This window comes from Gorilla gorilla, chromosome 3 (assembly GCF_029281585.2).
Source record: "Gorilla gorilla gorilla isolate KB3781 chromosome 3, NHGRI_mGorGor1-v2.1_pri, whole genome shotgun sequence".
NCBI lineage: Eukaryota > Metazoa > Chordata > Mammalia > Primates > Hominidae > Gorilla > Gorilla gorilla.
This window is the reverse complement of record NC_073227.2, coordinates 162,473,678-162,499,005: the sequence shown is the minus strand read 5'-3', so window position 1 is coordinate 162,499,005 and position 25,328 is coordinate 162,473,678. Positions and strand designations below refer to the sequence as shown.

Here is a 25,328-nt window from a genome sequence, read left to right as displayed (position 1 = left end):
CTGATGAGTATTACAGCCAAAGAAACTGCACAGATACCATGCTACTGAGTCCACCCAGAATCAAAGCCATTCACCAGACTGAACTTATACCCTAGGACTTATCTACAGGAAATGTCTCTCCCTGAAAAAGCTACTCCATAAAATTAGAAACAAAAACTATTCTACTATATGAACAAGTATCAATGCAGAGACAAAGGAAATATAATAAAAGCAAGAAAACATGATACCCCCAAAGGAACACAATAAATCGTAGTAGAAGACCCCAAGTAAAATGATACTGATGAAATGCCTAAAAAATAATTAAAAATTATGGTCTTTAAAAAGCTCAGTGAGATACAATAGAACACAGACAAACAATCAATAATTGGAATGAGAAATTCATAATATATAAATATAATTTTAAAAGAACCAAACAGAAATCTGGGAGCTGAAAAATTTGATAAATGAAAATTTAAAAAATATAAGTGAAATTTTTAACAATAGACTAGATCTTTCATGAAGGAATTTCTGAACTAGAAAACAGGTCTTTGAAATAACCCAGTCAGAGGAAAAACACAGAAATAAGAACAAAAGAGAATGAAGAAAGCCTACAGAATACATGGGATACAATTAGGCAAACAAATATTCATATTATAGGAATGCCACAGGAAGAAGAAATTTTTTTAAAGGCATAGGAAATGTATTTAAGAAATAATAGCTTTAGGCTTCCCAAGTATTCAGAGAGATACAAACATCTAGATTCAGGAAGCTGAAAAGTCCCTAATTAAATTGAACCCCAAAAGATCCTTTCTGAGGCACATGATTATCAAACTGTCAGAAGTCAAAGACAAAGAATTCTAAAAGCTGCAAGACAAATGTATTAACTCACATACAAAAGGATCTCTATTAGACTATCAGATTTTTCAGCAGACTAGGAGAGAATGGCATGACATATTCAAAGTGCTGAAAATTAAAAAAAAAAAATCAGCCAAGAACACTATATTCAGCAAAGCTATCCTTCAAAAATGAAGGAGAAATGAAGACATTCCCAGACAAACAAACACTGACGGGATTCATCACCACTTAACTGATCTTACAAGAAATGATTAAAGGAGTGGTACAATTGGAAATGAAAGGCTGATTATTACTATAATAAAAACGTGTGAAAATATAAAGCTCACCAGTATAGGTAAATTCATAAATCAAACTCAGAATATCCTAGTACTGTAATGTTATGCAAATCTTTTAATCCTCTAGTATGAAGGTTTAAAGTCAAAACGGTCAAAAATTACAACAGCTACATAATGGGTAAAGAAGTAAATTAAGGAAACAAATATATAAATAGTAAAGAAAAGAGAAAACATCTGGAGTATTTTTATGTGACCAAAATTAAGTTGCTATCAGATTTAAATAAACCATCAGACCCTTTATCCTTATAATAACCACAAAGAAAGATATAACACATATACAAACAAGAAGGAGAAAAGAAACCAAGCTTAGTAACACATAAAACCACCAAACCACAGAGATAAACAATAAAAGAGGAAGAAAGGAACAAAACATTTACAAAATAACCATAATCAGAAAGTAATTTTTTTAATGTTAGGAGTAAGTTATTATCTATCAATAATAACCTTGAATATAAGTGGACTAAATTCTCCAGTTAAAAGATAGAGAGTGGCTGAATGAATTTTTAAAAGGAACCAACTATATGCTGCCAACAAGCATAACACAGACTGAAAATGGAGGGATAGAAGAAGATATTCCATGCAAACAGAAACAAAAAGCAAGCAGAAATAGCCATACTTATATCAGATAAAATAGGCATCAAGTCAAAAACTGTAAAAAGAGGTAAAGAAGGTCATTATATAAAAATAAAGAAATCAATTCAATAAGAGGATGTAACAATTATAAATATTTATGCACCCAACACCAGGGCACCCAGATATCTAAAGCAAATATTATTAGACCTAACAGGAGAAACAGAGGGCAATACAATAATAGTAGAGGGCTTCAATATACCACTTTCAACAATGAACAGATCATCTAGACAAAAAATCAACAAAGAAACATTGGACTTAAATTATACCATAGACCAAATGGCCCTAACAGACATTTATAGAACACTGCATCCGACAGAGTACACATTCTTCTCATCTGCATATGGAACATTTTTTAGGATAGATCACATGTTAGGCCACAAAACAAGTCTTAAAATTTTTAAGAAGATACAGATCATATCAAGTATCTTTCCTAACCATAATGCAATAAAACTAGAAATCAATACTAAAATAAAAACTTCAGAAAATTTAAAAATACATAGAAATTAAACAACTTGTTCTTAAATAACCAATGGGTCAATGAGGGAAGTAAAAGTGAAAAAAAATTTCCTTCAGACAAACAAGAATGGAAACACAACATATCAAAACCTATGCGACATAGTGAAAGAAGCTCTGAGAGGGAAGTTTAAAATAGTAAATGCCTACACCAAAAAAGAAGAAAGATTTCTAGTAAACAATCCAATGATTCACCTCAAGGAACTAAAAATAATAAGAACAAACTAAACCCAAAATTGGTAGAAGGAAGGACAGAAATAATACAATTCAAAACATAAACAAATAAAATACAGACAAAAAAATGAATTCATATAAAAACCAAAACAAAGATTTGGCTTTTTAAAAAGATAAAAATCAACAAACCTTTATCTATGGTAAAAAACAAGTGAGAGATTCAAATAAATAAAATAAGAGATGAAAAATGAGACATAACAACTGATACTACAAAAATACAAAGGATCATGAGAGACTATTATGAATAAGTATACACCAAAATAATTGACGACATGGAAGAAATGAGTAAATTTCTGGACACATATGACCTATCAAAATTAAAATAGAAAATCCACCAAGAAATAGAAAATCTGAACAGACTGATAATGAGTAAAGAAATTAATAACAATTGATATAAATTATTATTTATTATTATCACTAATAAGTCTTCCATCATCAAAGAAAAGACCAGGACCTCAAAGCTTCACTGCTGAATTCCACCAAATATATAAAGTACTAACACCAATTCTCCTCAAACTACCAAAGAAAATTGAAGATGGGAGAATACTTTTAAACTTATTTTATAATGCCTGCATTAATCCGATTCCAAAACCAGACAAGGATACAACAAAAACATAAAACTATAGGTCAATATTGATGAGGAATATAGACACAAGATTCTTAATGAGAGAGTAGCAAACTGAATCCAACAGCATATTAAAAAAATCATTTAGTATGATTAAGTGGGATTCATCCCAGAGATGCAAGCATGGTAAGCATGGTATAACAAGCTAATCAATAAATATGGTACAACACATTAACAGGAAGAAAAACAAAACCCAGATGATAATATGCAGAAAAGCATTTGAAAAACTTCAACATTCCTTCATGTGAAGAACTCTCAAAAAATTAGACATAGAAGGAATGTATCTCAGTAGGTCATATATGACAAAACAACAGCTAACATCATACTGAAGGGGGAAGAGCTGAAAGCTTTTCTTCTAAGATTAAAGACAAGACAAGGATGCCTATCCATCACTTCTATTCAACATAGTACTGGAAATCTTACCCAGAACAATTGGGCCAGATAAATAAAAGGCATCCAAATTGGAAAGGAGGAAGTCAAATTGTCCCAGTTTACAGATGATAAAACTTTATATATTAAAAACCCTAAAGAATTCATCAAAAAACTTTTAAAATTAACAAATTCAGTAAAGTTGCAGGACAGAAAAACAACATTTAAAAATCACCAGCATTTCTATACACCAATAATGAATTAGCTAAAATGGAAATCAAAAAGGGATCCTATTTACAATGGCTACAAAAAATTAAAAAAATCAAATACCTAGAAATATACTTAACCAAGGAAGTGAATGATCGATACACATTTTTTTTTTTCAAGATAGCAGATAGGAGGCAGTGTTAGCATGCCTCTCCCACTGGCAAAACTGGAAAAATCCACAGACCTTTTGAAAGAAGTGATAGGCTGCAGCCTACTCCATGAGATAGGAAAAAAAATAAAAGTTCCCAGAGTATGAGACGGGGAGATTCTACCTTTGAGCACATATCCCCACTAAGGAATCTGAAAATCCAGGCCACAGGAGAAGGCCTTAATGCTACCAAGAGCTGGAACAAATTTAGGGAGCCTCGTGAAAATAAAAGTAGAAGCAGTCGTAGGAAGTGCCTTGCAGGTATTCTGAGTCTCTAGTATGAACCAAGGAAAGCCATTCCTGACTATATCTCACAGGAGCCCTCAAGAAAGTTAGCCAATGAGCTCAGGGAGGGGTCACAGGGTAAAAGAAGCTCCCAGCTGAATTTGTGATATAATTTTGAGTAGGGATGTACACCCAACAACAGAACTTGGTGGTGAGTGGGAAGAGCACTGCTGACCAGCCTTGAGGGCAGATGAGAGGAGGAGGGACGTGACCCAAAAGTCATGCTTGCTATTTCTGCAGGAAAGCTTATGGCCTCAGGCAGGTCTGAGTTCTGTGCATAGGCTATGTGGACCTAAACCTGGTGCTGATAGCAGGACACTTCAGGAGCGAGATTGGCCTTGCCAACTGCAAGGAGCTGGATGAGGTTTACTGCTGCCCGCTACTCCCCACTCCCTTTGTGAAATCTTCTGCATAGCAGAAGCAGTTATACTCACCTCTGGATCATTACCCTAGTGGCCTGCAAACCACCCCATGCCTCTTACAGTGGCTGCGGCAGGCCCCACCCAAGGGGAGTCTGAGCTCAGACCCACCTAACCCTGCCCTCACCTGGTGATATTTCTCCACTCATCCTAGTAGATGAACACAAATAACATAAACTTTTGGGAGCTCTACAGCCCTGTCCATCACCTAAGAAACCAGAATAATTCCCCTGGGCAACTTAAAGCAAGTTCAAATCCCACTGCTGCTACTGCAGCTGATGCTGTCTTGCAAGCGCCACCTCCTGGCTGGAGGCCAGCCAACTCAGGCCATCACAATACCTCTCAGCAGAATATCACTGCTCTCAGGAAGGAGAAAAGAGCTGTGGGATCTCAGCTTACACCACTGCCTGCAATACCCTGGCTATCCAGGGGTCCTGAGTCTGTCCACATGACAAGTTCACTATTAGTATAACCAGCATTCAAGAAAGCCAGCACACTAAGCCTATTGACAACCAAGGAATCTCAGTCTACGTCACTCCCCTGCCACCTCCATTCAAAGCAGGTGCTGGTATCCATTGCTGGGAGACTTGAAGAAAGGTCACATCACTGGATCCTTTGCAGACATTCTCCATCACCAGCCCAGAGTCTGGTAGCCCTACTGGGTGGCTAGACCCAGAAGATCAATAGTAATCACTGCAGTACAGCTCTCAAGAAGTCCCGTTTTTAGGGGAAGGGAGAGAACACCATATCAAGAGAACACCCCATGGAACAAAAGAGTCTGAACAGCAGGCTTAAGTCCCAGATCTTTCCACTGGTGGAATGTTTCTTTCAGCAGTGACCCAAGTGCAGAGCTGGGCACAATAGAGAAAGTCAGCACCTCTACGCCAACAGGTAGGCAGCCTCTGTGATCATGAAGGGTCTTGGAGAAGAGATCCTTTTTCAACCCTAGTACATCACTGCGGACACAACTGGAGTTTCTACCACAAGAATGCAGTGTATATGCGTCAATAGACAGCCTTCCTGGAACAATTCATGGTGATTGCAGCCCAACAGGGGGAGTACTCTCCATATTCAGGCCTGCATAAGAGGCAAGGTCACAATTCCCCACTACTTGGAGCATCAACATTCCTACACATGAAAAGAGGTGCCCGTATGATCTGAATAGCCAGAACACTGGTACAGGAGTGAGGCTATGAGGTGGATAGCTTTTCTGTTGGCCTGGCAGGGGAACTGAGGTAGCTCACACCCTTCATCCTGGTACAACCTCAGGACATCTAATTGAGAACTCCCTTAGCCACCTTCATCAAGGCTGGGATCCCTGCCCACCACTGAGTATTACATGTACCCACCTGCCTTAGCTACAACCAGTGACTACCAACGGCTACCTCTCCTATTGGACTGAAGCCTGAATCATCAACTCAGTAAATAAAATACTGGAGTAAAATTAAATAAATAAAGTATACAGCACAAGAGAATGAGATAAACTTCAAGAGATCCCTGCCATTCCAACTCCATAGGAGACAGTGAACTTGCCCACACAACAAGTACATAACTACTACAAACAACCAGCACACAAAGCCTCTCTATAACTAAGGAACTCATACAAAGTCTTCACCCTAAAAGCACCAAGAATTAAATTAGGCTAAAATAAAATATAAACATTAAAGTCAGATCCTTAAGAGGGAAAAAATAAAAAAAAAACCTCAGTCCCATCAAAAATAAATTCAAGAACAATTTAAAGAAATAGTCTACCCAAATTAGAAGGAACTAGAAAAGTAATTCTGGTAATATGACAAAACAAGGTTCTATAACACCCCCAAAAGATCACATTAGCTCCCCAGCAATGGATCCAAACCAAGAAATCTCTGAAATGCCAGATAAAGAATTCAGAAAGTTGACTATTCAGCTAGTCAAGGAGATACCAGAGAAGGTGAAAAGCAACTTAAAGAAATTTAAAAAATAATCCAGAATATGGATGAAAATTTTTCTAGAGAAATAGATATCATTAAAAAAATCAGAACTTCTTGAAATGAAAGACATGCCATGGAAATACAAAATGCAGTGGGAAGTTTCAACAATAGACTAGAACAAATAGAAGAATGAATTTCAGAGCTCAAAGACAAGGCTTTCAAATTAACCCAATCAGACAAAGACAAAAACAATTTTTCTTTAATGAACAAAGTCTCCAAAAAATATGGGATTATGTAAAATGGTCAAACCTAAGAATAATTCTTGCTCTGGATGGAGAACAGAAGTATAAAAGTTAGAAAAACTTATGTGAGGGAATAATTGAGGAAAACTTTCTTGGCCTTGTTAGAGATCTAGACCTGCAAATACAAGAAGCTTTAAAAACTCCTGGGAAATTAATTGCACAAAGACCATCACTAAGGCACATCATCATCAAGCTATCTAAAGTCAAGACAAAGGAAAGAATCTTAAGAACTATGAGAAAAAAGCATCAGGCAACCTATAAAGTCAAACCTATCAGATTAACAGCAGATCTCTCATCAGAAACCTTGCAAGCCAGAAGGGATTGGGGCCCTATATTTAAACCTTCTTAAACAAAAAAGTTGTCAGCTAAGACTTTTTTTATCCAGCAAAACTAAGCTTCATAAATGAAGGAGAGGGAAAGTATTTTTCAGACAAACACTGAAGGAATTTGCCCCTACCAACCCAGCACTACAAGAAATCCTAAAAGAAGTTCTAAATCTTAAAACAAAAGTTCAATATACACCAAAATAGAACCTCCTTAAAGAATAAATCTCAGCCAGGCACAGTGGCTCACTCCTATAATCCCAGCACTTTGGGGGGCTGAGGCAGATGGATCACCTGAGGTCAGGAGCTCGAGACTGGCCTGGCCAACATGGTGACACCCTATCTGTACTAAAAATACAAAAATTAGCCAGGCATGGTGGTGGGTGCTTGTAATCCCAGCTACTCAGGAGACTGAGGCAGGAGAATCGCCTGAACCCGGGAGATGGGGATTGCAGTGAGCCGAGACCACACCATTGCAACTCAGCCTGTGCGACAAGAGGGTAACTCCATCTCAAAATAAATAAATAAATCTCATAGGGTATATAAAACAATAACACAATAAAAAAGAAAGTATCTAGGAAACAACTAACATGATGAATAGAACAGTACTTCACATCTCAATATTAATGTTGAATGTAAATGGCTCCACTTAAAACATACAGAATAGCAGAATGGATAAAACAGCCACTAACCAAATATCTGTTGTCTTCAAGAGATGCACCTAACACACAAGGACTCAAATAAACTTAAGGGAAAGAGGTGGAAAAAGATATTCCATGCAAGTGGAAACAAAAAACAAGAGTAGCTATTTTTACATCAGACAAAACAGACTTTAAAGCAACAACAGTAAAACAAGACAAAGAAGGACATTATATACTGATAAAAGATTAGTCCAACAGAAAGATACTACAATCCTAAATTTATATGCACCTAACAATGGAGCTCCCAAATTTATAAAACAATAGCTACTAGACCTAAGAAATGAGATATACAGCAATATAATAATAGTGGGGGACTTCAATACTCCTCTGACAGCGCTAGGTCGATCATGAAGTTAGAAAGTCAACAAAGAAATAATGGACTTAAGCTATACCATAGAACAAATGGACTTAACAGATATTTACAGAAAGTTCTTCCCAACAACCACAGAATATACATTCTTCTCATCAGCACATGGAGCATTCTACAAGATAGACCATATGATAAACCACAAAATCATTCTCATTAAATTTAAGAAAATCAAAATCATATCAAGTATCTTCTCAGACCACAGTAGAATAAAACTGGAAATCAACTCCAAAAGGAACCCTCAGGACTTTATAAATACATGGAAATTTAATAATCTGCTCTTGAATGATTTTTGGCTTAACAATAAAATCAAGATGGAAATTTTAAAATCCTTTGAAAGGAATGATAATAGTGGCACAACTTATCAAAACCTCTGGGATACAGCAAAAGCAGTGCTAAGAAGAAAGTTAATAGCATTAAATGCCTACATGAAAAAGTCAAAAAGCACAAATAAACAACCTAATATCACACCTCAAGGAACTTAAGAGACAGGAACAAGCTAAACCCAAACATAGCAGAAGAAAAAAAATAACAAAGATCCGAGCAGAACTAAATGAAAATGAAAGAAAAAAATAAAAAAGATAAATGAAACTAAAAGCTGGTTCTTTGAAAAAATAAACAAAATGGATAGACCATTAGTACGATTAACCAAGAAGAGAGACGATTCAATTAAGCTCAATTAGAAATGAAACAAGAGATATTACAACCAATACCACAGAAATACAAAAGATTATTCAGGGCTACTATGGACAACTTTATGCATACAAACAAGAAAACCTACAGGAAATTGATAAATTCCTGAAAATATACAATCCTCCTAGATTAAATCAGAGAGAAATAGAAACCCTGAGCAGACCAATAACAAACAGCCAGGTTGAATCAGTAATAAAAAAAGCTGCCAACAAAAAAAAAAGTCCAGAACCAGATGGATTCACAGCTGAATTCTATCAGACATTCAAAGAAGAATTGATACCAATCCTACTAAAACTATTCCAAAAGATAAAGAGAGAATCCTCCCTAAATCATTCTATAACACCAGTATCACCCTAATACCAAAACCCAGAAAGAACAAAACAAAAAAAGAAAACCACAGAACAATATCCCTGTTAAACATAGATGTAAAAATCCTTCATGAAATACTAGCTAACCAAATTGAACAGCATATCAAAAAATAATACATCATGATCAAGTGAGTTTCATACCAGGGTTGCAGGGATGGTTTAACACATGCAAGTCAATAAATATGATACATCACATAAACATAGTTGAAAACAAAAACCATATGATCATCTCAATAGACACAGAAAAAGCATTTGATATAATCCAGCATCCCTTTATAATTAAAACTCTCAACAAAATAGGCATAAAAAGGACTTACTTCAAAGTAATAAAAGCTATATATATGACAAACCCACAGGCAACATAATACTGAATGGAAAAGCACTGAGAGTATTCCCCCTGAGAACTGGAACAAGACAAGGATGCTCACTTTCACCATTTCTATTCAACATAGTACTGGAAGTCCTGACCAGAGCAATCAGACAAGAGAAAGAAATAAAGGGCATCCAAATCGGTAAAGAAGACATCGATTGAATTGTCATTCGACCTCTTTTATAATAGCTGAAAAAAAAAATGAAGGAATATACCTAACTAAGGAGGTGAAAGACCTCTACAAGGAAAACTACAAAACACTGCTGAAAGAAATATAGATGACACAAACAAACGGAAACAGGTCTCATGCTCATGGATGGGTAGAATCAATATTGTGAAAATGACCATATTGCCAAAAGCAATCTGGTCATTCAATGCAATTCCCATCAAAATACCATCATTATTCTTCACGGAACTAGAAAAAACAATCCTAAAATTCATATGGAACCAAAAAGGAACCCACACAGCGAAAGCAAGACTAAGCAAAAAGAACAAATCTGGAGGCATCACATTATCTGACTTCAAATTACACTTCGAGGATATAGTTACCAAAACAGCATAGTACTGGAATGAAAATAGTCATGTAGACCAATGGAACAGACTAGAGAACCCAGAAATAAAGCCAAATAGTTACAGCAATCTGATCTTTGTCAAAGTATACAAAAACATAAATTGGGGAAAGAACATCCTACTCAATAAATAGTGCTGGGGAAACTGACAAACCACATATAGAAGGATGAAACTGGATCCTCATCTCTCGCCTTATACAAAAATCAACTCAAGATGGATCAAAGACTTAAATCTAAGAGCTGAAACCATACAAATTCTAGAAGACAACATTGGGAAAACTTCTAGACATTGGCTTAGGCAAAGAATTTATGACTAAGACCCCAAAAGCAAATGCAACAAAAACAAAAATAAATAAATGGAACCTCATTAAACTAAAAAGCTTCTGCACAGCAAGAGAAATAATCAGCAGAGTAAATGGACAACCCACAAATTGGGAGAAAATATTTGCAAACTATGTACTGACAAAAGACTAATATTCATAATGTACAAGGACCTCAAATAAATCAGCAAGAAAAAAACAAATAATCACATCAAAAAGTGGGCAAAGGACAAAAATAAATAATTCCCAAAAGAAGATATACAAATGGCCAACAAACATATGAAAAAATGCTCAACATCACTAATCATCAGGGAAATGCAAATTAAAACCACAATGAGATACCACCTTACACCTTACTAATGAACTTATCATTGTAACCAAAAACCACAGTTACCCAAAATCTATTGAAATAAAAATAGAAAGTAATAAAATTCCATATACTAAGAACTATAAACCTTTTCTGAACGAATGTGAAGACACTGAAAAAATGGAAAGCTATCCAGTGTTCATGAAGTAGAATTCATATTGTTAAAATGACCATACTACCCAAAGCAACCTACAGATTTAATGGAATACCTATCAAAATACCAATGATATTTTTCACATAAATATAAAAGAAATTCTAAAATTCATGTGGAACTACTAAACACCCCAAATAGCCAAAGGAATTCAGAGCAAAAAGAATATTGTAGGAGGTTCTTCATACTACCTGAAATATGCTACAAAGCTCTAGTAACCAAAACAGCATGATACTGGCATAAAAGACAGACGCATAGACCAATTGAACAGCATAGAAAACCCAGAAATAAGTTCACATGCCTACAGCGAATATTCAACAAGGGTGCCAAGAATATATATTGGGTAAAAGACAGTCTTTCGATAAATGGTGCTGGAAAATTGCATCATCACATGCAGAAAAATAAGACTAGACTATATGCAAAAGTCAAATCAAAATGAATTAAATATTTAAATGTAAAGCCTAAAACTGTGAAACTACCAGAAGAAAATATAGGGGAAATGTTTCATGACATTTGGCTTGGCAAAGATAATTTTTAAATAACTTCAAAATCATAGGCAGCAAAAGCAAAAATAGGAAAATGAGATTATATCAAATGAAGAAGCTTTTGAACAGCAAAGGAAACTATTAACAGAGTGAAGAGATAACACACAGAAAAGGAGAAAATATTAATATTTGCAAACTACCCATCTGAATATATAGTGTATATATCCTGAATATATAGTGAATTTAAACAACTCAAATTTGAAGAAACAATACCACTTGAAAAATGGGCAAAAGTCTCTAATTATCAAAAAGACAAAACAAGTGTTAGTAAGGGTGTGAAGAGAGGCCACAACTTATGCACTGTTGGTTAGATTGTTAACTAGCACAGCCATTAGAGAAAACAGTATAGAAGTTCCTCAAACAATTAAAAACAGAACTACCATAGGATCCAGCAATCCAACTAATGGGTATACATCCAAAGAAAATGAAATAAATATATCAAAGAGATATCTGAAATCCCATGTTTATTGCAGCACTATTTCCAAGACCCAAAATGTGGAAACAACCTTAAGTCTCCAACTAAATGAGTGGATAAATACAATGTGATATATATTCACAATGGAATGCTATTTAGTCATAAAAAGAATGAAGTGTTGTCATTTATGAGAACATGTGAACTTGTAGGACATCACGTTAAGTGAAATAAGCCAGACACAGAAAGACAAGTACTACATAATCTCACTCATATGTGGAATCTTAAAAAAAAAAAAAAAAAGGTATCATAGAAGCAGAGCAGAAGAGAGACTAGGGAGGAGAAGAGGCTTAGAAGGATTGGGAGAAGTTGGCCAAAGAGTATAAAGTTAAAATTAGATAGGGGTGGCTGCCATCAGGTAAGAACCTGGGACTTAATTGGGAAACCCATTTAAAGCATGTTGAGAGTGGGGAGAACATAAATTGGGTTAAATTTTAAAAAGCACACCAGGGCTACCATATTGAGGAACTATTTGTGTGGACAAGCATGGGCACAGGGAGACAAATTGGAAGGTGCTACAGTAATCCAAAGTAAATAGTAATGGACATGGAGAGAGGGGTATATTCTGATGGTGTAGGACTTGCTGATTAATTAGACATTACATTTGAAATGGAAGCCTAAAGGATGACTCTGAAGGTTTTGGCTTGAGATACCAAAAGAGCAGGGCTGCCATCTCTTAAGATGGGTGAAACCATGGAAGTACCAGGTCTGTGGGAAAAGTCCAGAGTTTTTTGAAAGTCTCATGCCTCTTAGATATCCAATTTTATCAAGATGTTGAGAAGGGGGCTGTATTTCAGGATAAAGGTCCAGGCTGGAGATATAAATTTGAAATACACCTGCCTATTGATGATTTGCAGGGCCTCAAGGCTGGCTGAGATCACCTAGCAAAGGAAGGAGGATAAAGAGGGTCTAAGAATTGAGCCCTGGGCTTCTCCAGTTATTTCTACTGCAGGCCTTCCATGATCTTAAATATAAGCACGTACCACCTCCCTTGCAACCAGATTCCACAGCACTGCCTCTTTTTTCCTTCATTGAAATTACTTGATAAAGTATCTGACCTGGTTAAGCTCACCTCTCTGCCTGCCTGATGCAGGTACCCCTGCATCAGACTGTACCTGGAGAAATATCATATATTGAATGGTGAAGCTCACTTTCAATTCATGATCTCTAACCTCAAGAGAACCAACCCTTAATAATGCCCAGCTATTTTATTACATTTAATAGTCCAGTAATTTTCTCAGGTGACTATCGCTCTGCTTCTCTTTTTTCCTTAAACCAATACTCTCCACGTTCACATGTGGATGATCACTTGCTTATTTCACCTAGAAAACAGGACTCACCAGAGGACTTCCACAGCTTCCATCTCTTTGTATCTGTGTCCATCTGCTCTGTTTTCCCTTTACAACCACAGATAAACTGTGCCACTACCTAAGGTAAAACCATCCATTGGTGCAGTAAATACTTGCCTTTTTAAACTTTCTCAACACCATTGTTCCATTAATTGAACCCAGTGTCTCCCACATCACCAGTTTTTCTGACACTGCTGGATCATTCATATCAGTAATACCTATATACAATTATTTCTCTCATATAGAAAAACTCTTGACCTCACCAATTCTTCCAACTACTGCCTAAGCTTTCTGTCTTCAGTACAATCAAAAAACTCTTAAAAATAGTCTATATGTGCTACCTCCTTCCTCTCCTCCCAGAATTTTCTTCCTTCCAGAATAGTGCCTGGAACAGAGTATGGGCTCACTAATTTTTTTTGTTTCAAATGACTAATGAAATTGTCTTATTTATCCAATAAATGCGTATCTAAATCATTTAATACTAATTTGTTATTCTTGTTTTCCCACTATCTAGAAGTATCTTTCGTACAATTACCACTCAATAAATATTTACTGTATAAATAAATCATAAATTCATTAATTTTTAAAGAAACAATCATGGAAAAATTGATAATATACCAAATAAGAAATAAGTCAGTAAGTGCAAAGAGATTTAGGGACCTATTAGTGTTAACTATTCAGTTCTGTTCAGCAGATATTTACTGAATATCCCCTATGTGTCAGGCACTATGGTTACAAAAGTGAATGAGCACGGTTCCTGTCCTTTAGGAATTTATAGAAAAACAACACATAGTATTTGATATGATTTGGCTCTGTGTTCCCACCCAAACCTCATCTCGAACTGTAATCCCCATGTGTCGAGGGAGGGACCCAGTGGGGGGTGATTGGACCATGAAGGCAGTATCCCCCATGCTGTTCTCGGGATAGTGAGGGAGCTCTCACAAGATCTGATAGTTTAAAAGTGGCAGTTTCTCCTGCATTGTCTCTATTGCCACCTTGCGAAGAGGGTGCCTGCTTCCCCTTTGCCTTCTGCCATGATTGTAAGTTTCCTGAGGCCTCCCCAGCCATGTAGAACTGTGAGTCAGTTAAACCTCTTTGGTTTATAAACTACCCAGCCACAGGTAGTATCTTTTTTTTTTTTTTTTTTTTTGAGACGGAGTCTTGCTCTGTTCCCCTGGCTGAGGCTGGAGTGCAGTGGCGCTCAGGTAGTACCTTTGTAGAAGTGTGAAAATGGACTAATACAGATAATTGGCAGAGGGGGGTACTGCTACAAAGATAATTTGAAAATGTGGAAGTGACTTTTGAACTGGGTAACAGGCAGACGTTGGAACAGTTTGGAGGCTCAGAAGAAGACAGGCAGATGTGAAAAAGTTTGGAACTTCCTAGAGACTTGTTGTATAATTTTGACCAAAATGCTGATAGTGATATGGACAATGAAGTCCAAGCTGAGATGATCTTCGATGGAGATGAAGAACTTGTTGGGAACTGGAGTAAAGGTCACTTTAGAAACTGGTGGCATTTTTGCCCGGACCTAAAGATCTGTGCAACTTTGAACTTGAGAGAGTTGATTTAGGGTATCCGGCAGAAGAAATTTCTAAACAGCAAAGCATTCAAGAGGTGACCTGGCTTTTCCTGAAAGTGTATTTATGTGCTCTCACAGAGATAGTTTGAAATTGAACTTATGTTTAAAGGGGAAACAAAGCATAAAAGTTTGGAAAATCTGCAGCCTCACCATTTGGTAGAAAAGAAAAACCCACTTTCTGTGGAGAAATTCAAGCCTGCAGAAATTTGCCTAAGTAACAAACAGCCAAAAGTTAATTGCCAAGACAATGCAGGAAATGTCTCCAGGCATTTCAGAGATCTTCAAGGCAGCCACACCCATTACAGGCCTGGAGGCCTAGGAAAATAAAAACAGTTTTGTGGGCCAGGCCCAGGGCCCAACTCCTTTGTGCAGCCTCGGGACATGGCACCCTGTGTTCCAGCCACTCCAGCTCCAGCTGTGGCTAAAAGGGACCAAGGCACAGCTTGGGCCATGCTTTAGAGGGTGCAAGCCCCAAGCCTTGGTGGTTTCCACATGGTGTTTGGCCTGCAGGTGCACAGAAGACAAGAATTGAGCTTTGGGAGCATCTGCCTAGATTTTAGAGGATGTATGGAAATGCCTAGATATCAACACAGAAGTCTGCTGCAGGGGCAAAGCCCCTGGAGAACCTCTGCTGGAGCAGTGTGGAGGGGAATTGTGGGGTTGGAGCCCCCACACAGAGTCTCCACTGAGGCACTGCCTAATGGAGCTGTCAGAAGACAGCCACTGACCTCCAGACCCTAGAAAGATAGATCCACTGACAGCTTGCAATATGATCCTGGAAAACCCACGGGCACTGAATGCCAGCCCATGAAAGCAGCTAAAGGGACTGTATGCTGCAGACCCAGTAGGGATGCCCAAGGCCTTGGGAGCCCACCCTTTGCATTAGCCTGCCCAGGATATGAGACATGAAGTCAAAGGAGATCATTTTGGAGCTTTAAGAGTTAATGATTGCCCTGTTGGATTTTGGACTTGCATGGAACCTGTGGCCCCTTCGTTTTGTCCAAATTCTCCCATTTGGAATGGGAACATTTACCCAATGCCTGAACCCCCATTTTATCTTGGAAATAACTAACTTGTTTTTGATTTTACAGGCTCATAGGCAGAAGGGACTTATCTTGTCTCAGATGAGACTTTGGACTTGGACTTTTCGATTAATTCCAGAATGAGTTCACACATTGGGGGAGTGTTGGGAAGGTGTGATTGGTTTCAAAATGGAAAAGGACATGAGATTTGGGCAGTGCCATGGGCAGAATGATAATGTTTGGCTTTGTGTCCCCACCCAAATCTCATCTTGAATTGTAATCCCCACATGTTGAGGGAGGAATCTGGTGTGAGGTGATTGGATCATAGGGGCAATTTCCCCCATGCTGTTCTCATGATAGTGATGGAGTTCTCATGAGATATGATGGTTTAAAATTGGCAGTTTCTCCTGCATGTTCTGTCTCTCCTGCCACTTTGTGAAGAAGGTGCCTGCTTCCCCTTCCCCTTCCACAATAACTGTAAGTTTCCTGAGGCCTCTCCAGTCATACAGAACTGCAAGTCAACTAAACCTCTTATGTTTATAAATTACCCAGTCTCAGGTAGTATCTTTATATCAGTATGAAAATTGATTAATACAGTATTATAGGATTTTTAGATGCAAGAAACATCCTAGAGATGATAAAAATAAATCATCTTAAAGAAATGATTAAAGTTAATCTAATACAGAAGAAAAGCACTTTCCTGGCAGAGTGGAAATAATGGGCAATGGCACAGAGGCATGAAACATGAAGCACACCAGTAAACTCCAAGCAGTTCAATTTTACTAGCACATAAAGTTGGATAAAGGGAGTGGCGGTAATATGGAAAATGAAAAACATAGGAGTACATCATGGAGAGCCTTTCTTGACAGGAGAAGTTGCTGTTCATTGTGTTCATGCATGTAATGGCATGATCGAATTTGTATTTGATGTAGAGTATCTGGACCGCTATGCAGAGGGCTTAAAGGAAGCAAGGCTTAGGGTAGGAAAACAAGTCAATTATTATTGTAGTAGTCCGCATAAGAACCTAAATCGAGAAAGTAGCAATAGGAATTGCAAAGAGGAAACTGATTGGAATAATACTTCATAGGAAAATTATCAGGTCTTGTTGGCTGTCTGGATATGCAGGACAAGGGAGAAGAAAGAATCTAGGATGACTAATAGGTTTTATTATTTGAAATGTCAGGGTAGTGGTGAGAGGTGACAGCGTGCTGTCAGTCCTCACAGCCCTCGCTCGCTCTCAGCGACTCCTCTGCCTGGGCTCCCACTTTGGCGGCACTTGAGGAGCCCTTCAGCCCACCACTGCACTGTGGGAGCCCCTTTTTGGGCTGGCCAAGGCCAGAGCCAGCTCCCTCAGCTTGCAGGGAGGTGTGGAGGGAGAGGCGCGAGCGGGAACCGGGGCTGTGTGCGGCGCTTGCGGGCCAGCTGGAGTTCCGGGTGGGCATGGGCTTGGCAGGCCCCGCACTCGGAGCATTCGGCCGGCCCTGCCAGACTTGGGCAATGAGGGGCTTAGCACCTGGGCCAGTGGCTGCAGAGGGTGTACTCGGTCCCCCAGCAGTGCCAGCCCACCAGCGCTGCACTCGATTTCTCGCCGGGTCTTAGCTGCCTTCCTGCAGGGCAGGGCTCGGGACCTGCAGCCTGCCATGCCTGAGCCTCCCACCCCCTCCATGGGCTCCTGTGTGGCCCGAGCCTCCCTGATGGGCACTGCCCCCTGCTCCACAGCACCCAGTCCCATCGACCACCCAGAGGTTGAGGTGTGCGGGCGCATGGCACAGGACTGGCAGGCAGCTCCACCTGCAGCCCCAGTGTGGGATCCACTGGGTGAAGCCAGCTGGGCTCCTGAGTCTGGTGGGGACGTGGAGAAGCTTTATGTCTAGCTCAGGGATTGTAAATACACCAATCAGCACTCTGTATCTAGCTCAAGGTTTGTAAATACACCAATCAGCATCCTGTGTCTAGCTCAGGGTTTGTGAATGCACCAATCGACACTCTGTATCTAGCTATTCTGGTGGGGCCTTGGAGAACCTTTGTGTGGACACTCTGTATCTAGCTAATCTGGTGGGGATGTGGAGAACATTTGTCTCTAGCCCAGGGATTGTAAACGCACCAATCAGAGCCCTGTCAAAACAGACCACTCAGCTCTACCAATCAGCAGGATGTGGGTGGGGCCAGATAAGGGAATAAAAGTAGGCTGCCCGAGCCAGCAGTGGCAACCCGCTCGGGTCCCCTTCCACACTGTGGAAGCTTTGTTCTTTTGCTCTTTGCAATAAATCTTGCTACTGCTCACTCTTTGGGTCCACACTGCTTTTATGAGCTGTAACACTCACCGCAAAGGTCTGCAGCTTCACTCCTGAAGCCAGCGAGCCCACGAGCCCACCAGGAGGAACGAACAACTCCAGATGCGCCACCTTAAGAGCTGTAACACTCACCGCAAAGGTCTGTAGCTTCACTCCTGAGCCAGCGAGACCATGAACCCACCAGAAGGAAGAAACTCCGAACACATCCGAATATCAGATGGAACAAACTCCAGATGCGCCACCTTAAGAGCTGTAACACTCACCACGAGGGTCCGCAGCTTCATTCTTGAAGTCAGTGAGACCAAGAACCCACCAATTCCAGACACATTTTGGTGACCACAAAGGGATTTTCGCCTATTGCCAAGTGGCGAGACAATCGCCAAGCAGTGAGACCATCGCCTATTGCTGAGCGATGCGACCATTACCTATTGCCAAGCAGTGAGTACCATCGGACCCCTTTTGCTTGCTATTCTGTCCTGTCTTTCCTTAGAATTCGGGGGCTAAATGCCGGGCACCTGTCAGCCAGTTAAAAGCGACTAGCGAGGCTGCCGGACTAAAGACGGGTTTCAGGCTTTCTGGGAAAGGGCTCTCTAACAACCCCCGACTCTTCGGAGTTGGGACCGTTGGTTTGCCTAGAACCAGCTTCCACTTTTCCTGTACTTCTGGGCTGAGCTGAGGGTCAACAGAGAGGAAAGCCATGCAACTCTGGAGTCCCAACAACAAGTTGGTTGACCCTGCGGCCATGAGCAGAACTCTCAAAGGCATGTCGCCCAAGCGAGACTCACGCATCTATCCTATCTATCCTGACCCTTGCCCCCTGGGTCCTAATGCCTGCCAGAAAAACTTCCTCTCGCCTCTCTTCTCTGAGGTTAGACCTGCTTCTAAAAATTGCTACCTGACTCTGGTGCTTTTCTAGTTTCTCCTATAAGAATGATTTCTAGTATAAACTCCAGGACTCTGTTACCTTCTTTAGGCACCCGGGCTCACCAATCAGAAAGACATAATTTTTGCCCAAAGCCTCATCATAGTGGGGACTACCTGGAATTTTAGGATCCCTCCTCAGACTAACAGGCCTAACAAAAGCTATTCCCAAAGCTAGGATATGGGAAGCCTTAGAAACTGTATCCTTCCTATTCATATAAGTGAGGACAAAAGGTGTCACTCCTCCAACTCTGGAGATCCCTTCCCTCCCTCAGGGTATGGCCCTCCACTTCATTTTTGGGGCATAACATCTTTATAGGACAGGGGTAAAGCCCCAGTACTAACAGGAGAATGCTTAGGACTCTAACAGGTTTTTGAGAATGCGTTGGTAAGGGCCACTAAATCCGATTTTTCTCAGTCAGTCCTCCCCGTGGTCTAGGAGGACAGGAAAGGGTGCAGGTTTTTGAGAACTCTACGTGGCCTGGGAGGAAAACTAGTGTTTCTGCTGCTGTGTTGGTGAGCGCAACTATTCCAATCAGCAGGGTCAAGGGACCGTTGCGGGTTCTTGGGCAGGGGTTGTTTCTGCTGCTGCGTCGGTGAGTGCAACTATTCCGATCAGCAGGGTCCAGGGACCATTGCAGGTTCTTGGGCAGGGGAGAAACAAAATAAACCAAAACTGCGGGCAGTTTTGTCTTTCAGATGGGAAACACTCAGGCATCAACAGGCTCACCCTTGAGATGCATCCTAAGCCATTGGGACCAATTTGACCCACAAACCCTGAAAAAGAAGTGGATCATTTTTTTCTGCACTACGACTTGGCCCCAATATTCTCTCTCTGATGGGGAAAAATGGCCACCTGAGGGAAGTACAAATTACAATACTATCCTGCAGCTTGACCTTTTCTGTAAAACAGAAGGCAAATGGAGTGAAATACCTTATATCCAAGCTTTCTTTTCATTGAGGGAGAATACACAACTATGCAAAGCTTACAATTTACATCCTACAGGAGGACCTCCCAGCTTGCCCCCATATCCTAGCCTCCCTATAGCTCCCCTTCCTATTAATGATAATCCTCTTCTAATCTCCCCTGCCCAGAAGGAAATAAGCAAAGAAATCTCCAAAGGTCCACAAAAACCCCCGGGCTATTGGTTATGTCCCCTTCAAGCTGTAGGGGGAGGGGAATTTGGCCCAACCTGGGTACCTGTCCCCTTCTCCCTCTCTGATTTAAAACAGATCAAGGCAGGCCTGGGGAAGTTTTCAGATGATCCTGATAGGTACATAGATGTCCTATAGGGTCTAGGGCAAACCTTTGACCTCACTTGGAGAGACGTCATGCTACTGTTAGATCAAACCCTGGCCTTTAATGAAAAGAATGCGGCTTTAGCTGCAGCCCAAGAGTTTGGAGGTACCTGGTATCTTAGTCAAGTAAATGATAGAATGACAGCTGAAGAAAGGGACAAATTCCCTACTGGTCAGCAAGCCATCCCCAATATGGATCCCCACTGGGACCTTGACTCAGATCATGGGGACTGGAGTCGTAAACATCTGTTGACGTGTATTCTAGAAGGACTGAGGAGAATTAGAAAAAGCCCATGAATTATTCAATGATATCCACCATGACTCAGGGAAAGGAAGGAAATCCTTCTGCCTTCCTTGAGCGGCTATGAGAGGCCTTAAGAAAATATACTCCCCTGTCACCTGAATCACTCGAGGGTCAATTGAGTCTAAAAGATAAGTTTATTACCCAATCAGCCACAGATATCAGGAGAAAGCTCCAAAAGCAAGCCCTGAGCCCTGAACAAAATCTAGAGGCATTATTAAACCTGGCAACCTTGGTGTTCTATAATAGGGACCAAGAGGAACAGGCCCAAAAGGAAAAGCGAGATCAGAGAAAGGCTGCAGCCTTAGTCATGGTCCTCAGACAAACAAACCTTGGTGGATCAGAGAGGACAGAAAATGGAGCAGGCCAATCACCTGGTAGGGCTTGTTATCAGTGTGGTTTACTAGAACACTTTAAAAAAGATTGTCCAATGAGAAACAAGCTGCCCCCTCGTCCATGTCCACTATGCCGAGGCAATCACTGGACGGTGCAATGCCCCAGAGGACGAAGGTTCCCTGGGTCAGAAGCCCCAACCAGATGACCCAACAACAGGACTGAGGGTGCCCGGGGCAAGCGCCAGCTCATGTCATCACCCTCACTGAGCCCTGGGTATGTTCAACTATTGAGGGCCAGGAAATTGACTTCCTCCTGGACAATGGCACGGCCTTCTCAGTGTTAATCTCCTGTCCTGAATGACTGTCCTCAAGGTCCATTACCATCCGAGGAATCCTGGGACAGCCTGTAACCAGGTATTTCTCCCACCTTCTCAGTTGTAATTGGGAGACTTTGCTCTTTTCACATGCCTTTCTTGTTATGCCTGAGTCCCACACCCTTATTAGAGAGGGATATATTAGCCAAGGCTGGAGCTATTATCTACATGAATATGGGGAACAAGTTACCCATTTGTTGTCCCCTATTTGAGGAGGGACTCAACCCTGAAGTCTGGGCATTGGAAGGACAATTTAGAAGGGCAAAAAATGCCTGCCCAGTCCAAATCAGGTTAAAAGATCCCACCACTTTTCCTTATCAAAGGCAATATCCCTTAAGGCCTGAAGCTCATAAAGGGTTACAGAATATTGTTAAACATTTGAAAGCTCAAGGCTTAGTAAGGAAATGCAGCAGTCCCTGCAACACCCCAATTCTGGGAGTACAAAAACCGAACAGTCAGTGGAGACTAGTACAAGATCTTAGACTCATTAATGAGGCAGTAATTCCACTATATCCAGTTGTACCCAACCCCTATACCCTGCTCTCTCAAATACCAGAGGAAGCAGAATGGTTCATGGTTCTGGACCTCAAGGATGCCTTCTTCTGTATTCCCCTGCACTCTGACTCCCAGGATCCCACAGACCACATGTCCCAACTTACGTGGACAGTCTTGCCCCAAGGGTTTAGGGATAGCCCTCATCTGTTTGGTCAGGCACTGGCCCAAGATCTAAGCCACTTCTCAAGTCCAGGCACTCTGGTCCTTCAATATGTGGATGATTTACTTTTGGCTACCAGTTCGGAAGCCTCGTACTGGCAGGCTATTCTAGATCTCTTGAACTTTCTAGCTAATCAAGGGTACAAGGTGTCTAGGCCGAAGGCCCAGCTTTGCCTACAGAAGGTTAAATATCTAGGCCTAATCTTAGCCAGAGGGGCCAGGGCCCTCAGCAAGGAATGAATACAGCCTATACTGGCTTATCCTCACCCTAAGACATTAAAACAGTTGAGGGGGTTCCTTGGAATTACCGGCTTTTGCCGACTATGGATCCCCGGGTACAGCGAGATAGCCAGGCCCCTCTATACTCCAATCAAGGAAATCCAGAGGGCAAATACTCATCTAGTAGAATGGGAACCAGAGGCAGAAGCAGCCTTCAAAACCTTAAAGCATGCCCTAGTACAAGCTCCAGCTTTAAACCTTCCCACAGGACAGAACTTCTCTTTATACATCACAGAGAGAGCTGGGATAGCTCTTGGAGTCCTTACTCAGACTCGTGGGGCCACCCCACAACCAGTGGCATACCTAAGTAAGGAAATTGATGTAGAAGCAAAAGGCTGGCCTCACTGTTTAAGGGTAGTTGCAGCAGTGGCCTTCTTAGCATCAGAGGCTATCAAAATAATACAAGGAAAGGATCTCGCTGTCTGGACTACTCATGATGTAAATGGCATACTAGGTGCCAAAGGAAGTTTATGGCTATCAGACAACCGCCTACTTAGACACCAGGCACTACTCCTTGAGGGACCGGTGCTTAAAATATGCACGTGTGTGGTCCTCAACCCTGCCACTTTTCTCCCAGAGGATGGGGAACCAATCAAGCATGACTGCCAACAAATTATAGTCCAGACTATGCCGCCCGAGATGATCTCTTAGAATTCCCCTTAACTAATCCTGACCTTAACCTATTTACCAATGGAAGTTCATTTGTGGAGAATGGGATACAAAGGGCAGGTTACGCCATAGTTAGTGATGTAACCATACTTGAAAGCAAGCCTCTTCCCCCAGGGACCAGTGCCCAGTTAGCAGAACTAGTGGCACTTACCCGAGCCTTAGAACTGGGAAAGGGAAAAAGAATAAATGTGTATACAAATAGCAAATATGCTTATCTAATCCTACATGCCCATACTGCAATATGGAAAGAATGGGAGTTCCTAACCTCTGGGAACCCCCACTGGATGCCACAGGGAAGTTATGGAGTTATTGCACACGGCGCAGGAACCCAAAGAGGTGGGAGTCTTACACTACCAAAGCCATCAAAATGGGAAGGAGAGGGGAGAACAGCAGCATAAGAGGCTGGCAGAGGTAGGAAAAGACCAGCAAGAAGGAAAGAGAGAAAGAGAAAGTCAGAGGAAGAGACAGAGAGACAGAAAGTCAAAGAGGGAGTGAGAAACAGAGACAAAGAAAAGGAGTCAGAGAGAAAGAGGGACAGACATGGAAAGTCAAAGAGAGAGTTAAAAAGAGAGGAAGAGACAAAGGAGAAGTGGAAGAGAAAGGAAGAGAGATGGAAGTAGTAAAGAAAATACAGTGTACCCTATTCCTTTAAAAGCCAGGGTAAATGTCTATCTACCTAGCCAAGGCATACTCTACTTATGTGGATCTTTAACCCATATCTGCCTCTCAGACAGTTTGCAAGAAATAACGAAATCTATCCTTACTTTACAATCCCAAATAGACTCTTTGGCAGCAGTGACTCTTCAAAACCGCCGAGGCCTAGACCTCCTCACTGCTGAGAAAGGAGGACTCTGCACCTTCTTAGGGGAAGAGTGTTGTTTTTACACTAACCAGTCAGAGATAGTACGAGATGCCGCCCGGCATTTACAGGAAAAGGCTTCTGAAATCAGACAACGCCTTTCAAATTCTTACACCAACCTCTGGAGTTGGGCAACATGGCTTCTCCCCTTTCTAGGTCCTGTGGCAGCCACCTTGCTGTTACTCGCCTTTGGGGCCTGTATTTTTAACCTTCTTGTCAAATTTGTTTCCTCTAGAATCGAGGCCATCAAGCTACAGATTGTCTTACAAATGGAACCCCAAACGAGTTCAACTAACAACTTCTACCGAGGACCCCTGGACTGGCCTGCTGGCACTTCCCTTGGCCTAGAGAGTTCCCCTCTGAAGGACACTACAACTTCAGGGCCCCTTCTTCGCCCCTATCCAGCAGGAAGTAGCTAGAGCGGTCATTGGCCAAATTCCCAACAGCAGTTGGGGTGTCCTGTTTAGAGGGGGTATTGAGAGGTGACAACGTGCTGGCCGTCCTCACAGCCCTCGCTTGCTCTCAGCGACTCCTCTGCCTGGGCTCCCACTTTGGCGGCACTTGAGGAGCCCTTCAGCCCACCACTGCACTGTGGGAGCCCCTTTCTGTGCTGGCCAAGGCCAGAGCCAGCTCCCTCAGCTTGCAGGGAGGTGTGGAGGGAGAGGCACGAGCGGGAACCAGGGCTGCATGCAGCGCATGCGGGCCAGCTGGAGTTCCGGGTGGGCATGGGCTTGGTGGGCCCCGCACTCGGAGCAGCCGGCTGGCCGTGCCGTCCCCGGGCAATGAGGGACTTAGCACTGGGGCCAGCGGCTGCAGAGGGTGTACTGGGTCCCCCAGCAGTGCCAGCCCACCAGCGCTGCACTCGATTTCTCGCTGGGCCTTAGCTGCCTTCCTGCAGGGCAGGGCTCGGGACCTGCAGCCCGCCATGCCTGAGCCTCCCACCCCCTCCATGGGCTCCTGTGTGGCCCGAGCCTCCCTGATGAGCACCGCCCCCTGCTCCACGGCGCCCAGTCCCATCGACCACCCAAGGGCTGAGGAGCGCGGGTGCACGGAGCAGGACTGGCAGGCAGCTCCACCTGCAGCCCCAGTGTGGGATCCACTGGGTGAAGCCAGCTGGGCTCCTGAGTCTGGTGGGGACATGGAGAAGCTTTATGTCTAGCTCAGGGATTGTAAATACACCAATCAGCACTCTGTATCTAGCTCAAGGTTT

The 25,328-nt window shown here is 41.6% G+C and overlaps 1 protein-coding gene across 15 annotated transcripts in view; it reads right to left on the bottom strand.

Moving 5' to 3' along the window:
- Positions 1-25,328, bottom strand: part of IL15 (interleukin 15) — a 104,322-nt gene that overhangs the window by 25,432 nt on the left and 53,562 nt on the right. Inside the window, exon 1 of one of the 15 annotated variants that reach the window (XM_063705561.1) lies at positions 18,500-18,655. The exons of the other annotated variants lie outside the window; for them this stretch is intronic. The gene's annotated coding sequence lies outside the window, so the exon portion shown is untranslated. Of the gene's footprint in view, positions 1-18,499; positions 18,656-25,328 lie in introns of those variants that run through there. 15 annotated transcript variants of the gene reach the window in all.